Genomic DNA, 17,899 nt, shown 5'->3' with positions numbered 1-17,899 from the left:
GCAAAGGTTACTCTTGCTGTGCTTTGGCAAAGGGACTGGTGGCATTCTGCCCCTGCCACCAGTGGAAACAATCTGTGGAAGTTTGAACTAGAGAAGGATGATTTAAGGTATCCGGTGGAAGAAATTCCTAAGCAGTAAAGTGTTCAAGAGGCAACCTGGCTTTTTCTAAATGTATAGAGTCATATGCATTCACAAAGACATAATTTGAAATGGAAACTTATATTTAAAAGGGAAACAGAGCATAAAGCCTTGGAAAATTTACTGCCAGATCATGTGGTAGAAAAGAAAAACCTATTTTCTGGGGAGAAATTCAAGCCAGCTGCAGAAATTTGCATAAGTAAGGAGAAGCCAAATGTTAGCAGTTAAGATAATGAGAAAAACATCTCCAGGGTTTTCTTACATCTTCATGGTAGCCCCTCCCATCACATTCTTGGAGGTCTAGGAAAAATGATTTGGTGGGCTATGCCCAGGGCCCTGCTGCTCTGTGCAGCCTCAGAATGTGGTGCTCTGGATCCCAGCTGCTACAGCTCCAGCTATGGCTAAAAGGGGCCAAGGTAAGCTCAGGCCATTGCCCCAGAGTGTGTTAATCCCAAACTTTAGTGGCTTCCACATGGTGTTGGGCCTAACAGTATACAGAAGACTAGAGTTGAACTTTGAGAGTCTCTGCCTAGATTTCAGAGGATGTATGGAAATGCCTAGATGTCCAGGCAGAAGTCTGCTTCATGGAGGACCTCTACTAGGCTAAGGTCAAGGAAGAATGTGGGGTTGGAGCCCCCACACAGAGTTCCCACTGGAGCACTGCCTGATGAAAAAAAGGTCACTGTCCTCCAGACCTCAGAATTGTAGATCCGTGTAAACAACTTGTACTGTGTGCCTGGAAAAGCCACAGGCACTCACTCCAGCCTGTGAAAGCAGCTGCAGGACCTGAACCCTGCAGAGCCACAGAGTTGAAGCTGCCCAAGGCCTTGGAAGCCCACCCCTTGCTTCAGTGTGCCCTGGATGTGAAACATAGAGTCAAAGGAGATTATTTTGGATCTTTAAGATTTAATGAGTGTCCTAACAGACTTTGAATTTGTATGGGTATTGTAGCTCCTTAGTTTTGGCCAATTTCTCCCATTTTTATTGGGAACATTTACCCAATGATTGAACCCCTATTATATCTTGGAAGTAACTAACCTTTTTTTTTTATTTTACAGGCTTATAGGTGGAAGGGACTTACCTTGTCTTAGATGAGATTTTGTACTTAGACTTTTGAGCTAATTCTGGAATGAGATAAGATTTGGGAGACTGTTGAGAAGGCATTATTGGTTTTGAAATGTAAAAAGGACATGAGATTTGTAAGGAGGTATGGGCAGAATGATATGGCTTGGCTTTGTGTCCCCACCCAAATCTCATCTCAAATTGTAATCCTCATGTGTTGAAGGAAAAACCTGGTGGGAGATGATTAGATCATGGGGATGGTATCCCCCATGCTGTTCTCATGATAGTGAGTGACCTCTTAGCAGATCTCATGGTTTAAAAGTTTCATTTCCCCTCTCACCCGCTCTCTCTCTCTCCTGCTGTCATGTGGGGAACATGCTTGCTTCTCCTTCCCCTTCCACCATGATTATAAATTTCCTGGACCTCCCTAGCCCTGTGGAACTGTTTCTTCATAAGTTACTTTTATGAAGGTAACTTAACCTTCGTAAAGGTTGGGTTAAATTAAACCTTTTCCTTCATCAGGATCCTGATGTCAGTCTAATGGAAGTTGTCCTGTGAAATTTTTTCTGGAAAAGATAAAGTAGGGTTTGATATATCATGTATAGCATTTTCTTATTTTACTAATAAATGGCTGAGTAACATTGGCAAATATATAAATTTTTCTAAGCATATAGAAATGAATCTATACCATATAGATTTGCTTGTTTCTCAAATAATAGATAACATGTATTAAAAACTAATTTTATATTAAAGCCTGGATGTAAGCATTTTTAGGCAACCCATGATAGCCCTATGAAGTATTTTACCATTATTATTCCCATTTTACAGGTGAATGGCATATGTTGGTCTACCATACAGTTAGTAAATCACAAAGATATGAATCCCTGCAGAATAATCTTCAGCCCATGCCAAGAACATTATGTTATTTGATAGAAATAAAATCTAAGGCTAAAATAGAAGTGACTTATTGGCAGGGCACAGTGGCTCACGCCTGTAAACCAAGCACTTTGGGTGGCAGAGGTGGGCAGATCACGAGGTCAGGAGATCGAGACCACCCTGTCTAACAAGGTGAAACCCCGTCTCTACTAAAAATACAAAAATATTAGCCAGGTGTGGTGGCGGGCACCTGTAGTCCCAGCTACTCAGAAGGCTGAGGTGGGAGAATGGCGTGAGCCTGGGAGGCGGAGCTTGCAGTGAACTGAGATCACGCCACTACACTCCAGCCTGGGTGACAGAGCGAGACTCCATCTCAAACAAACAAACAAAAAAAAGGAACTTACTTGTTCTTATTGTAATTTTTCTTTGCAATTCTTTTCTCAAAAACATTGAAGAATTGACATTTTCTCTAACATCTCTCACTGTGACTGTGAGAAAATCAAATGAAATCTGCTCCCTTTATAAATTATTTCTTGTTCTAACTTCATTTTGTGGTATAAAATATCTAAGATAAATTAAAAACAGATTAAATATATAAATTAAGTACAGTGTACCCTCTCTTCTGTTTAATTGCATAAAAAACCACACCTTACTTGAACTACAGTGACATCTTGTGGCCTAAAGTGTTTTATTTTGTTTTTATATATAAATCATTATTTTTGTTTTCTGATTCTCTTCAGTTCTAAGTTTTAAAGCAGGTAGTTTTCATTCAAGAAAATGCCATTAGCATAAATTCTGAACAATCACTAAATATTCCAGAAATAAAATATTAAATGGGAAAAATTAATAACAATACGGCTAAAAATAATTGCTGACCTAGTTTTATTTTATTTTTCCAGAGGAGTGTGTTTAACTTGAAGTATATTTCATTTTTAAAATATTTTTAAAATATATGGGAAAATCTCATGTCATGTCATTTCATTTAAAATTAGAGACAAGTAGTTTCAATCATTTTGCAATTTTTTGTGTAATTAAAAAGGAATCAATATTATTTTTAATTGTAAATATGATCCCAATATCTGCATGTTAAAAACATTTTTCTTCTATGGAATGCACATCATCTTTTTAATGTATAACTTTTAGTTTTATTCTTTAAGTATATACTAATAAATAAATTGAAGTTATGATTTCCTCAAGCCTCTGCTTTCTTCAGTTATTTCAGTATTTGCCAGATGGCTTCTGATTATTTTCAGTGTTCCCCAGGGTTCCATACTAAACACATTAAATCATATCTTCAAAATTTAAAGAGGAAGTATAATTGCACCTCAAAAGCTCTTATTATACATCTTACAAAAGTATAATTATGAATTAAACAATATTATCTTTAACAGAGAGCTGTGATTTGTAAAGCTAATTTGTAAAGAAACAAAATAATGGTGACATATAATTTAAACTTATTTATGTATGTTATACATATGGTATTCAAAATTAATTTAAAATAATAGTTAACTAGTTATTTCATTTCATAAGTTAAAATATACATTAAGAGTTTAATAATGTGTATCTAAACCTATTTCTGCTGTATTGTTATTTAAGTTTTAGAAAACAATTAGTTCATTATAAAAAAATATAATTAAGATATTCTTCTCAGCAGTAGCAGTACATACTGATTTCTATAATTCCGTTGTTTTTGTTCTAATTTTAGTATATGTGCTACTGAAGCAAATACTGTTGCTGTTCCTTAGTAAAGCATTTATTCTACAAATTCCAAAATGAGTGTAACTTTTTTTATAACTAGAATAAGTGATGGTAACAGATTATATGTATACTAATTCTCATTGCAAAGATAAATATGTCAACAACAAACACATTATTAGGTGTGGCTTGTAAATGAGTGCTTCACAAGTATTGGGACACTAGATTAGTTAACAGCCGATTTTGGTATCTCTTCTAATCGATAACTGAAGAACAGCTTTTAAGCTTAGTATTTTCTAGATTAATTACATGAATTAACCCAAAAGTCTACTCTCACTCTCTGGGATATTATTAACTTTAACGTAAACATAGAGTAAATTATAAATATCAAGCAGATATATAATTGTTATGACTATATCTGCTCATTTATTTTTACTAGAATATTGGCAAAATCTGCATGCATGTTGGCTAAGAACAAAGGTATATTCCCTTATATAAGAATCTACTCTTTATTTTTAATGTTCCCAACTGATGTATATTTAATGATTTTATTACTTTCTATATTTACTCCATAAATTAGGAATTATTATTTAAATAATTTCTGAAAAGTTTTTAACCCATGATTTTTAGTATAATTATTGCAATGTGCTGTTAGATGCATTTTAAACAAATCTTACAAAATTCTTCTGATGACATAGGGAGAAATAAAAATAAATGTATATGAGTAATAGTCTTTTATTTATTGAACTGTGTGTTACATTCTCAAGCTTTATTGAGGTCTAGTTGATAAAAATTATATGTAGTCATAGTATAAAACATGATAATTTTATAAATTTATACATTATGGAATGATTACCACAATCAACATAATACATCTATCACCACAAACAGAAAAAAAAAAAAAGTAAAGTAATTTATTTTGAGGATTAATTTATTTTCATATTGCAATTGCTATTCTGAGACAAATTACAATACCCTTTGCTGGTTCTGATTCTTTATAAATACAGTACTTTTTAAAATTTCTAGTATTATTTATGTATTGTATTACAATCATACTTTAATAAACAAGCAAACTGAAGCTAATATGTGTTATCCTGCTTAAGGTCACAAAGTTTCCGTGTTTTCAAAAATATAATTCATTCTGAGTTGCTTCACCACAAAAGCTTGATGTCTTTTTATTCTATATTGCTTGCTTTTCTCTCATCACGTCTCTTGAACATATTTAAGTTTATGAAATTAATTAAGAAAAATTTAGATCAGTAGTCCAGTTGATATACAAATTATTCCAACAATAATGACTCATAATATCCTTACAAAAATAAGCCTTTGTGTGATCACTTAAATATTTAGCACTTTAAAGTCTTCCTAAAATCTTCTTCAATGTGACTGGGCATTCAAAAATATGACTTAATGTTACATAATGGCTGTAGATGTGGGTGCTTATTGAAAGCCTTCAAGAATCTCTTTGATAATTTTCCAATCACATAAATATCATATAAATTATTACATATCTTATTCTGGACCTGCAAATATTCTACATTTACATATATATTTGATTTCCCATGTATTTTATTATAAAGTTTTCTAATTTTCACTATGTTATAGTATCTTTTATTTAGTTCTGTGCATAGTATACACTGTATAATTTTAAATTTATTTATATTTATATTTACATCTAATTTATATTTTACAACTATTGAGCTAATAAAATTTATTTATACTGATTGTGAAAAAAAAGGTTGAATTTTTTAACTTGTGTTTTTGTCCATGCTTTTGGAAATGTAGCTCATTTGTCCCTCTTTTTTAAGGGTATACACACACACACAAACATACAAACTTCACAAAGAGAGAGGAAGGTTAAATGGTAAAAGGTGAGAAATTGTAAAAATATGTGAAAAATGTGAGCATATATTAAAAAATGATGATTCTAGATACATGTAAAAGTTACACTCATGAAGAAGTAAAAAATAACTATCAATGAAAAAATTGCTTTTAAACTTTATAAAAGTTATAATATATTTTCAAAATATATCTGAGATTTCTTAAAAGAGAACACATGGCTGGGCACAGTGGCTCAGGCCTATAATCCCAGCACTTTGGAAGACTGACCAAGGGGTGCGGATCACCTGAGTTCAGGAGTTCGAGACCAGCTGGACAACATGACGAAACCCTGTCTCTACTAAAAATACAAAAAAAAAAAAAAAAAAATTAGCCGGGCATCATGGTGGAGGAGGCAGAGGTTACAATGAGCCAAGATCACGCCATTGCACTTCAGCCTGGGCAACAAGAGCAAAACTCCGTCTCAAAAAAAAGAAAGAAAAAAAGAACACATTTAGCAATCTAACTATAATTTACATTCTTATGCTGATGACCATGATTATAGAAGAAGTTAGAAGTAAATAAATATATTAAAGAATAAATAATTTTATGGTACAAGAAATAAAGGCATAAAGCCAATATCTCTTTTCATATATGTTTTGTCCTGTAATCAAAAGGAAAGACTAATTTCTATAACAGGATGTGTAATACTTTGCATCCAAATAAGAAAAATCTACAGAGCTGAGGAAAAGTGTCTATTAAAAGATTTTATGTTGCAGCACGCACAGGTCCAAGTGCATTGACGGTTCGTGGCAAAGACTTAGGTTTTCTTGCAGCATCTGGATATTTCAGGAAAAAGATATAATTAGATCTGTTTCTGAATAACTTAGGAATTGGCAAACTGGATAATAGTGAATCAACCTGAAAAACTGAATTTTAGAGATTTAGATAATAAATCTAAATAATAGTGAATTTTAGTTATTAATATTAATTCACTATGAATAATAATAGTGAATTTTAGACATTTAGAAATATACGTTTGTTGTTTCTTTTTACAAATTTAAATGCATGAATTTGACCTTACATGCTTTATTTTAATTTTTAAAACCACCTTAACAATGTATGATTGACACAAGAAGATGTAAATATTTAATGTATACAACTTGATAAGTTTGGAGATAAGTATGCACATGTAAAATCATTACCACAATCTATGCCATAAACTTATATATCACCTCCAAAGGTTTTCTCCCACCCTCTTCAGTTATTATTGTTATTATTACAGTGATAAGAACCATTAAGATGACATCTACCCTCTGGGCACATTTTTAAGTATACAAATGATATCGTTAACTATAGACACTGTGCAATACAATAGATCTCCAGGACTTACTCTTTTTGTATAACTGAAACTTTTAAAACTTTGGCTAATAAATCTTCATTTCCCCTTTCCTCAGTCCCTGGAAACCACTATTCTAGTCTCTACTTCTATGAATTTGATTATTTTAGATTTTTCTCCTATAAATGGGATCATGTAGCATTTGTCATTCTGTTTCTGGTTTATATCACTTAGCATAATATCTTCTGGATTTATCCATGTTGTAGCAAATTATAGAATTTACTTCTTTGTAAAAACTGAGTAATATTCAATTGTATATACCATGATTTCTTTTTGTATTCATCCATTGATAACCATTCCAGTTGCTTCCATGTCTTTTCTATTATGAATAATGCTGCTGTGAACATGGGAGTGCAGATATCTTTTTGAGATCCTGATTTCAATTTATTGAATGTGTACACAGAAATGGGATTACTGGATTATATGATAATTTCATTTATAATTTGGTGGGGAACCTCCACTTTTTTTCCCATAGTTGTTCCACCAATTTGCATTTCTATCAACAGTATATAAGGGCTCCCTTTTCTCTACATCCACAACAATATTTGTTATCTGGCTGGGTGCAATGGCTCATGCCTATAATCCCACCACTTTGGGAGGCTGAGGCAGGCAGATTTCTTGAGTGCAGGAGTTTGGGACCAGCCTAAGAAACATAACATGGCAAAACTCTGTCTCTACAAAAAATAAATAAATAAATAAATAAATAAATAAATAAATAAATAAATAAAATATATATATATTAGCCGGGTGTGGTAGTGCACACCTGTAGTTCCAAGTACTCAGGAGGCTGAGTTGGGAGGATCGTTAGAGCCAGGAGGTCAAGGCTGCAGTGAGCTGTGATTGTGCCACTGCCCACCAGCCTGGGCAACAGAGTGAGATCCAGTCTCAGAAAAACAAAAGTTGTCTTTTGTAATTCGTCCCTCATCATATGCCATACACAAAAATCAACTTAAAATGAATTAAACAAGAATACATGACGGATTAATAAAATTCCTAGAAGGAAACACAGGAGAAAAACTTCTTGACATTGGTCTTGACAACGATTTATTGGATATGACAACAAAAGCATAAACAACAAAAACAAATATACACAAATGAAACTATGTCAAACTAAAAATGTTTCTACACTGCAAAGAAAAAAATGAACAAAATGGAAATTCACCTATAAAAATGAAGAAAATATTTGTAAATCGTATATCTGCTAAAGGGTTAAGACCTAAAAAATATAAAGAAGTCCTATAATTCAATAGAATAAAAATAAACATACTAATTTAAAAATAGACAAAAGAATTAAATAAACATTTCTCAAAAAAATACATACAAATGACCAATGGGTATACGAAAAGGTACTCAATGTCACTCACTATCAGGGAAATGTAAATCCAAAAACCACAAGGAGCTATTACTTCATAACCAACAGAGGCTATTATTGGACTTACATATTTTAAGAGGAAGACTGTATCTGTGCATACTTATGCTGTAAAGATTATTAGGAATAATTTTTTTTTTTTTTTTTTTTTTGAGACGGAGTCTCTCTCTGTGGCCCAGGCTGGAGTGCAGTGGCCGGATCTCAGCTCACTGCAAGCTCCGCCTCCCAGGTTTACGCCATTCTCCTGACTCAGCCTCCCGAGTAGCTGGGACTACAGGGGACCGCCACCTCGCCCGGCTAGTTTTTTGTATTTTTTAGTAGAGACGGGGTTTCACCGTGTTAGCCAGGATGGTCTTGATCTCCTGACCTCGTGATCCGCCCGTCTCGGCCTCCCAAAGTGCTGGGATTACAGGCTTGAGCCACCGCGCCCGGCCTATTAGGTATTATTAATCACCTTTTCATTCATGTACCATATGTTATAATTTACTGTAAAGAATACTACATTATCATAACAAGACTATCATTTTAATTAGACTCCAGTGTGGCTTATGTGGACATTTACATTTTTCTACACATGGTTACATGTGGTGATGTGAGTGAGAGTTTTAAAAGTGCTTAATTTATGTGTATTAAACAAAAGAAAAAGTAGAGAAAGAAAAAATAAATACTGTAACTTGACTTTTCAAAACTAACTTAAATGCAAACACCAAGTGTGGATTTATTTTGTTAGAACACTGTGGGTGTTTAGGCAGAGGAGGATGTAAAAACAAATTGCTATTTTTTAATTACAAAAATATTACAAGATCTTAGAAAAAATATGTATGAGAACATAAGAAGAAATAAACCAGTAGTGCTATATATAGAAATTTTTAAAGTAACACTATGTTCTAAATTTTGAAAATCTTGATAAAATAGACACATTTCTAAAGAAAAGTAGAAAAATCTGTGAATAAAATATACTTAATAGTTAATAATCGTTAACAAAATGAGGGAAAGATATCAAAGAAATACATTAAAACTTCACAATTTAGATTATCTTTAGCATGGATGATTCATAAATGTATTATCACACTATTCTTAAGTAAACTATTCCAGGAGTAACATTAAGAATACTCATAAAGTATTGCATAAAACTAGCAAAACGTTTATTACAAAGCTGATTAATCAGTTATAAAAATTTAAAACTATTCCTGTAAACTACTTATGAACTAATATAGATATAACATTGGTAATTAAAAAAACTATAATGAGGCTACACCAGTAAAGTAAAAGTTATCTAAAGAATGCAATAATTATTTAGTAGAAGAGAAAGAATACATAATATAAACAAGAGGGCTACAAAGTATTATTAAAATGTAGCATGCACTTATTAGAGTGCATGCTGAGACAGGATATATAAATTATAAGAACAGAGGGACTCAAAAATAAATGTAAGAAGTTTTTGTTAAGAATACAAGGAATGCCTCATACCAACATAAAGCTAATATTGTTTCATAATAGATATTTTTATTAGGAATTATTAAGAACAACTTAATCATTTAATTTCTAAAGAACTTCTTATCAATAAAAAATGAGATATCTGCATATTAAAATTTGTAGAAAATCTGAGAATCTTAGATCACTACAGAAGAAAATGTAATAAAAACATTCGTGATGTAAATTACCACAAGATAAAAGTCTATGGAACATAAATATTTAAACAATAGCTTAATAGAAAATATGAATGGGGAATAATTTTACTGAAAATAATGCAAAAGAACACCAAAATATTTCAAAATGTTTTAGCTATATAAAGGAAATTAATGTACTAAAATATTTAAATTAAAACTTGAACAAAGGAAAGATGTGCCATGTTTCTATCTGAAACAATTGACATTTATATAGATGCTAATTACCCAAGATAAATGTATATATTAAAAAATCTACTGTAGAAAATAATTTATCAGACTTTTATTAAAGTTTGAAAACTAGTTTCATAGTAATTATGTCCTTAGTGGTTGGGGAAAACTAAAATTCAATCAGTAGTCAAAAATCAAAATAAAAATATTCTTAACAAGAATGGTAAGCCTGCAATGACTAACGATTTTGTACACATAGAATAGTTTGGTAATGTACCCACTAACTAAAAGTTACACTTCAAAACTCACTTCAGAAATAGTTACATTACTAGAGATAAAAAGAGTGAATACATAATAATGCAGTTAATTCTTCAAGAGAACAAATAACTCCTAAATGTGAATGCACCTGTAGCCCAGAACTACAGAATACAGGTACCAAAACTCACAGAACTAGAAATAGAAATAAACAAATCAACTATTATGGTTGGAAATTGTAACACTTCTTTCTTATTAACAGAACAAGTGGACAGAAAGTCAGTAAGCATAAAGAAGAAATAAACTATGTCATTAAACAACTTGACCTAATTGACACTTGTCAAACACATCAACATCAGGAGAATATATGCTCTTATTCTTTTAAATTGTACATGGACTATTCACTAAAAACAAAAACAAACAAAATCATACCTTGGTCCATACAAAAAAAAACTTAGTACACTTTAAAAACATGAATCATAAGAAGCGTATTTTTAGAACATGATGGAAATAAACTAGAAATCCATAGGAGAAAGAAAACAGAAATACTCCAAAAATTTTATAATTGTACTTGAAACAAATAAACTAGTAACTGTAAACCTAATAACATTTAAAAGATATTTATTTCAGAAACTACAAAACACTGATAGAAGCAATCAAAGAAGATGTAAATAAGTGGAGAGACATGCTGTGTTCATGGGTCAGAAGACTATGAATAACAAAAATGTCAAGTCTGCTCAAATAGACATGCAGATTTAAGACAATTTCTACTAAAACCTCAGAAAGAGGTTTTTTTAGATACAAATAAAGATTTTTCTAAAGTACTTGGGGAAAGACCAAAAAAAAAAAAAAAAAACTTGAAAGGAAATAGTTTTGAAAAAAATACATAGTAGAAACAATCAATTTACATGAATTGAAGGCATATCGCTATAGTAATCATCCTATGTATCATTGGTGAAGAAATAGACCCATAGATTAATAAAATAGGATAGAGAACCAAGAAATAGTGACATTTCAGTACAGTCAACTGATTTGGACAAAGGTGAAAAATGAATGCATTGGATAGAGGACAACATTTTCAACATATGGTGCTTTATTAATTTAATATCCATAGCCCTTCCCCCAATCAAACCCTTACCTAAATCTCACACCTTATTAAAAATAATAAAAATCTTGTGCAAAAAGATTTAAATTTAAATACAAACCTACAAAACTTTTAGGAAATAACATCAGAGAAAATCTTCAAGGCCTAGATCTTGGTGAAGAGTTCTCAGACATGACACCTAAAGAACTATACATAAAAGTAAACCAGTCGAAATGTTATCAAAATTGAAAACTTTTTTAAATGCAAAAGTCCATATAAAGAGAATGCACGAAGAAAAAACAACATTGTTGTAGGTTTGGGGTTTGCAAATATTTTTTTCCCATTCTTGTGATATGAACAATGAAAAAACACTTATTTCTGAAATATATAAAGAACTCTCAACATTACCCAGCCTTTTACATGGGTTTCTGAGTTCTCTATTCTCTTTTATACATACAGATCCATACATACAGAGAATTTTATAGCCACTCCACAAAATAACCAATCATTTACTTATCATGTTGAACATACACTTATCCCTTAAGGCTAAAATCACCTATGCCTTAGCAATTACATTTACCCAAGGGGAGAAAAACTTATTCACATATAAAAAGTAACACAAAATGTTTACAATTGTTATTATTCATAATTTTTTAAAGTCCATGAAAATAACCGAAATGTCTATCATAACTGAATGGTTTTCATGCTGTGAATAGTTCTTGTGGATGAATTTGTGCCATGTATATTAAGGGAAGGAATACATTGTAATATATTCATATGGTAAATATAGATAATAGAATAAAATAAACTAGGCAAAGCAAAACAAAACAGACACAAATAACTACATATCATATAATTTCATTTCTGTGACACTCTACAATCACAATGTTGTAGGGATGGAAATAAGGTTAATGGTTTTCAGGGGCTGAGTGTAGAGAGTAGTGAATGGCAACTAATGTGTGTGGATGGTAATTTTTCATTGAAACATTCTGCATATTGATCATATGATTAAAGAACTGTATATGTTTATCAAAATTCATCCAAATGCAATTCTAAAAATATTGAGTTTGATTGTATATAAACTAAACTTTGATAAGAAAAATAGCCTCAAACTTATAATTCATCAATTATTTTGACTGTTTTTGAATTTCAATTGAGAGAAGTGTTTATATAATATCACCTGAAGGATATTCTGTACTTTATTCTTATATATAACACATAGATATTTATATATCTGTATTACAGTTTTTAATCTTTCAATTTTTTTTCTGTTTTGCATGTTGATAATTTAACAATATATATTAAAACCTTCAATAAAAGCATTTTTCTTTTTTAATTATACTTTAAGTTCTAGGGTACATGTGCACAACGTGCAGGTTTGTTACATATGTATACATGGGCCATGTTGGTGTGCTGCACCCGTTAACTCATCATTTACGTTAGGTATATCTCCTAATGCTATCCCTCCTTCCTCCCCCCACCCCATGACAGACCCTGTTGTGTGATGCCCCAGTGTGTGATGTCCCCCACCCTGTGTCCAAGTGTTCTCATTATTCAGTTCCCACCTAGGAATGAGAATATGCTGTGTTTGGTTTTCTGTCTTTGCGATAGTTTGCTCAGAATGCTGGCTTCCGGCTTCATCCATGTCCCTACAAAGGACATAAACTCATCCTTTTTTGTGACTGCATAGTATTCCATGGTGTGTATGTGCCACATTTTCTTAATCCAGTCTATCATTGATGGACATTTGGGTTGGTTCCAAGTCTTTGCTGTAGTGAATAGTGCCACAATAAACATACATGTGCATGTGTCTTTATAGCAGCATGATTTATAACCCTTTGGGTATATACCCAGTTGTATTTTTCAACTGTTGTAGTTGCTTTCATTTCATAATTACCCTGTAAGACCAAATGAAGCTTTCCTCTGAGGTCACTCCATTTCTAGCTTTCTCCATTTTTATGTCCTGCCATCTCTACTCCTTTGCTGATGTTTCTTTCTTTCCTTCTTTCCTTCCTTCATGTCTAGCTTTCTCTACTTTTATGTCTTACCATCTCTACTCTTTTACTAATCTTTCCTTCCTTCCTTCCTTCTTTCCTTCCTTTTTCTGTCCTTTTCTTCTTTCCTTCCTTCTCTCTCTCTCCCTCTTTCTCTCCCTCTCTCTCCCCCTCTTTCTTTCCTTTTCTTTTCTTTTCCCTCCCTCCCTTTCTCTCTTTCTCTCTCTCTCTCCTCTCTTTCTTTCTTTTCTTTCTTTCCTTTTTTTCTTTCCTTTCCTTTCTTTTCTTTCCTCTTTCCTTTCCTTTCCTTTCCTTTACCTTTCTTTCTTTCTTCTTTCTTTCTTTCTTTCTTTCTTTCTTTCTTTCTTTCTTCTTTCTTTCTTTCTTTCTTTCTTTCTTTCTTTTTCTTTCTTTTTTTTTTTCTTTTTTTTTTTTTTTTTTTTTTTTTCTTTTTTTTTTTTTTTTTTTTTTTTTTTTCTTTCTTTCTTCTTTCTTTCTTTCTTTCTTTCTTTCTTTCTTTCCTTTCTTCTTCTTTCCTTCTTCCTTCTTTCCTTCTTTTCTCTTCCTTCCTTCCCTTCCTTCTTTCTTCCTTCCTTCCTTCCTTCCTTCCTTCCTTCCTTCCTTCCTTCCTTCCTTCCTTCCTTCCTTCCTTCTTCTTCTTCTTTCTTTCTTTCTTTCTTTCTTTCTTTCTTTCTTTCTTTCTTTCTTTCTTTCTTTCTTTCTTTCTTTCTTTCTTTCTTTCTCTTTTACAGTGTCTCAATCAGGCTGGAGAACAGTGGTGCAATCACAGCTCGCTGTAGCCTTGACCTTTGAACTCAAGGGATCCTCCCACCTCAGCACCTGAGTGGCTGGGACTACAGGCACGCACCACTACACCTGGCTATGTTTTTTCTTTACTATTTTGTGTGTGTGTGTGTGCGCGTGTGTGTGTGTATGTATGCAGATGGGGTCTCATTCTGTCATCCAGCTGTCCTCAAACTTCTGGGCTTAAGCAGTCCTCCCATCTCAGCCTTCCAAAGTGCTGGGATTACAGGTGTGAGCTACTGCCCCCAGCCCTTTACTGATTTTTTCATGGAAACACTTCCTTTACAAATCATTTCAAAAGAATATGACCTTAGATAGTCAGTACTGAAAATTATCTCAGAAGTGAATATTAAGAGTGGAATTCTTTAATAAATATATTGATTTCATTTCATTTGGTTTTATGCCCAAAAGATGAATTGCTGAATTGTAGAGTAGATCTTCTTTTAATTTTTCATGGAACTGTCATATACTTTTCCATAAAGAAATCTATGATTTACATTCCCATCAGTGTGAATGGGTTACCTTTTCTCTATATCTTTGCCAACACTTGTCCTATTTTTTTTTTCTTTCTGATAATAGCCATTCTAACAGGTGTGAGGTAATATATCAACATATCATTGTGGTTTTATTTTGCATTTATCTCATGAGTATTGATGTTGAGCATTTTTCATATATCTGTTAGCCATTTGTATTTCTTTTATTGAAAAAGGTCTACTGAGATCCTTTGTACATTTTGTAAACAGGTATACTTTTTTTTTTTTTTTGGTTACTGAGTTGAGTATATTTTAGATGTTAGCCGTTTATTAGATGTAAAGTTTGCAAATATTTTTCCCATTCTTAAGGTTTTCGCTTCACTCTGTTCATTGTTTCCTTTAATGTGCAAAAGCTTTTGATTTTGATTAGCCACTAGCCAGATCACAATAGGAACCATATTTTTAAAGGTTAAATAAAATGTTGAATATGTCAACATGCTGTACTACAAATGATAAAACTTTAAATATAATTGAGATTTGATGAAGTGGATAGAGGTTCACTGACATGTAATAGTTCTCGGAATTGAGAGGTATGAAGTATGATAATTGTGAGATAGTCAAATTGAATAGTCCATGTTAGCACAACTTTGCTTTCAGGAAATTGATGAATTCAGCTAAACCAATACCCAAATTAACTGTGACAGTCAAAAAATCAATATCTTCTACTCTCAGAAGGCAGACTGTGCTGCCAGGAGATCAGTTTTATAAACTAATTATTAAAAAAACTTCTGAAAAGGCTAAATTCATAATTCACATCTTGGTAAAAATTATTCTTCAAAGTTATCATCCTACTAGGAAAGCTGTGTGACCCTGAGTTTGGGGCTGTATAAATCTCAGTCAATGTGTTTGAAACAATGAAGCCCAGGTTTTCCTAACCTCAACTGGCCTACAGAAGTGATGCTTTCAGCGTCTAGAGAATATCACCTAGATATTGCCATGTGGATTTGTCCCCACCCAAATCTCATTTTGAATTTTAATTCCCATAATCCCCACATGTCATGGGAGGGACCTGGTGGGAGGTAATTGAATTATGGGGGTGGTTACCCCCATGATGCTGTTCTCATGATAGTGAGTGAGTTCTCATGTGACCTGATGGTTTTATAAGGGGCTATTTCCTCACTTCACTCTGCACTTCTCCTTGCTGCTACCATGTGAAGAAGGATGTGTTTGCTTCCCCTTCCACCATGGTTATGAACTTGCTGAGGCCTCCCTACCCCTGGGGCACTGTAAGTCAATTATGCCCCTTTCCTTTATAAATTACCCAGTCTCAAGTATGTCTTTATTAGCAGCATGAGAACAGTAAATTGGTACTTGGTAGTGGGACACTGCTGTAAAGATACCCGAAAATGTGGAAACAACTTTGGAAATGGGTAACAGGCAGAGGTTGGAAAAGTCTGGAGGGCTCAGAAGAAGATTGGAAGACGTGGCAAAGTGTGGAACTTCAGAGAGACTTGTTGAATGGCTTTAGCCAAAATGTTGATAGTGATACGGACAATAAGGTCCAGGCTGAGGTGTTCTCAGAGAGAGATGAGAAACGTGTTGGGAACTGGAGTACAGATCCTCTTGTTGTGCAAAGAGACTGGAAGCATTTTGCTCCTGCTCTGGAGATCTGTGGAACTTTAAACTTGAGAGAGATGATTTAGGGTACGTTGGGGAAAAAATTTCTAAGCTGCATATCATTTAAGAGGAAACACAGCATAAAAATTTGAAAAGTATGCAGCCTAACTATGTGATAGAAAAGAAAACCCTGTCCCTTCCGGTCCTGAAGGATGCACTCCAGCTCCGATGTTAGCCTCCAGCCCTGGTTGTGGAAGGTGACAGTAGTCATGGTAATGTTTGAGCAAATGAGAGCCAACAGGGGCGCAAGTTGGTTAAGGGCATCGACAGGTACAATCCTGAGAACCTGGCCACCCTGGAGCACTATGTGAAGACGCAGGCCAAGGAGAATGCCTATGGTCTAGAAACCAACCTGGCTGTCCTGAAGCCTTACCAGTTCAGCCCAGCATTTTCTCAGACTATAGTCACTGCCCAGATCCTGCTGAAGGCCCTCACCACCTGCCACACACCAACTTCACCCTGTCCACGTGCATGATCCACCAGCACAAGAAGAGCAGGCAATCCAACAGATTTTGTACCTCGGGGACTTGCTGGAGACCTGCCGCTTTCAGGCCTTCTGGCAAGGAAAACATGGTCCTGTTGGAAGGTGTAACCGGCTTTGAAGACTCTGTCTGAAAATTTGTCTGCCATGTCGTGGGTATCGCTTACCAGCACATCGATTGTTGGCTGCTTGGTTAAATGCTTGGTGATCTGTCAGACAGCCAGCTAAAGGTGTAGATGAGCAAATATGACTGGAGTGCTAATGAGTCAGGGCAGATCTTCGTCTGTAACCAGGAAGAGAGCATTAAACCCTAGAATATTGTAGAGAAGATCAAATTTGACAGTGTGTCCAGCATCATCGCCTCCTCCCAGTAACTGCAGGTGTTTGATAAAGATGTGCTGACTTAGTCAAAAAAAAAAAAAAAAAAAAAAAGACAAAAGAAAACCCCATTTTCTGGGAGAAATTCTAGCTTACTGTAGAATTTTGCATATGTAATGACAATAGGGAAAATGTCTCCAGAGCATGTCAGAGACCTTCATGGCAGCCTCTCTCATCGCAGGCCGAGAAGCCTGAGGGAGAATACAGACATTTTTCCATTTCCCAATTCACACATTTCAATGATTTCTGCTGGACTGTACAAATTGAAGAAAGACACCAAGGCTCATTATAGATCATCCCTACATAAAAAAAAAAAGGTAATTAAAATATCTCTTTAAAAGCCTCGTGATATCCTTAAAGTTGGAGAAGCTCAGGCTTCAATTTGAAGAGCAGATGGAATTAATACTTGGAAGCTCTTCCTTCACTGCAGGTCAACTTCATGGCAAGCAGCTGTCTTGGAAAGATACTTTACATGCACAGTTCTAGCAAGTGGGGATGTCAGCCAAGCCAGCTTCCACCTGGCTTGGTAGGGCCTCTTCCTTCCCTTTGATGTGACTG

The 17,899-nt window shown here is 33.8% G+C and overlaps 1 pseudogene; it reads left to right on the top strand.

Annotated features, from left to right (window-relative positions):
- The first annotated feature begins 16,691 nt into the window (after window positions 1-16,691).
- On the top strand, window positions 16,692-17,395 carry LOC104680078 (annotated as a pseudogene).
- Window positions 17,396-17,899: the final 504 nt, after the last annotated feature.

Source organism: Rhinopithecus roxellana, chromosome 2 (assembly GCF_007565055.1).
Source record: "Rhinopithecus roxellana isolate Shanxi Qingling chromosome 2, ASM756505v1, whole genome shotgun sequence".
In the NCBI taxonomy this organism is placed as follows: domain Eukaryota; kingdom Metazoa; phylum Chordata; class Mammalia; order Primates; family Cercopithecidae; genus Rhinopithecus; species Rhinopithecus roxellana.
This window is presented reverse-complemented; position numbering and strand designations above follow the sequence as displayed.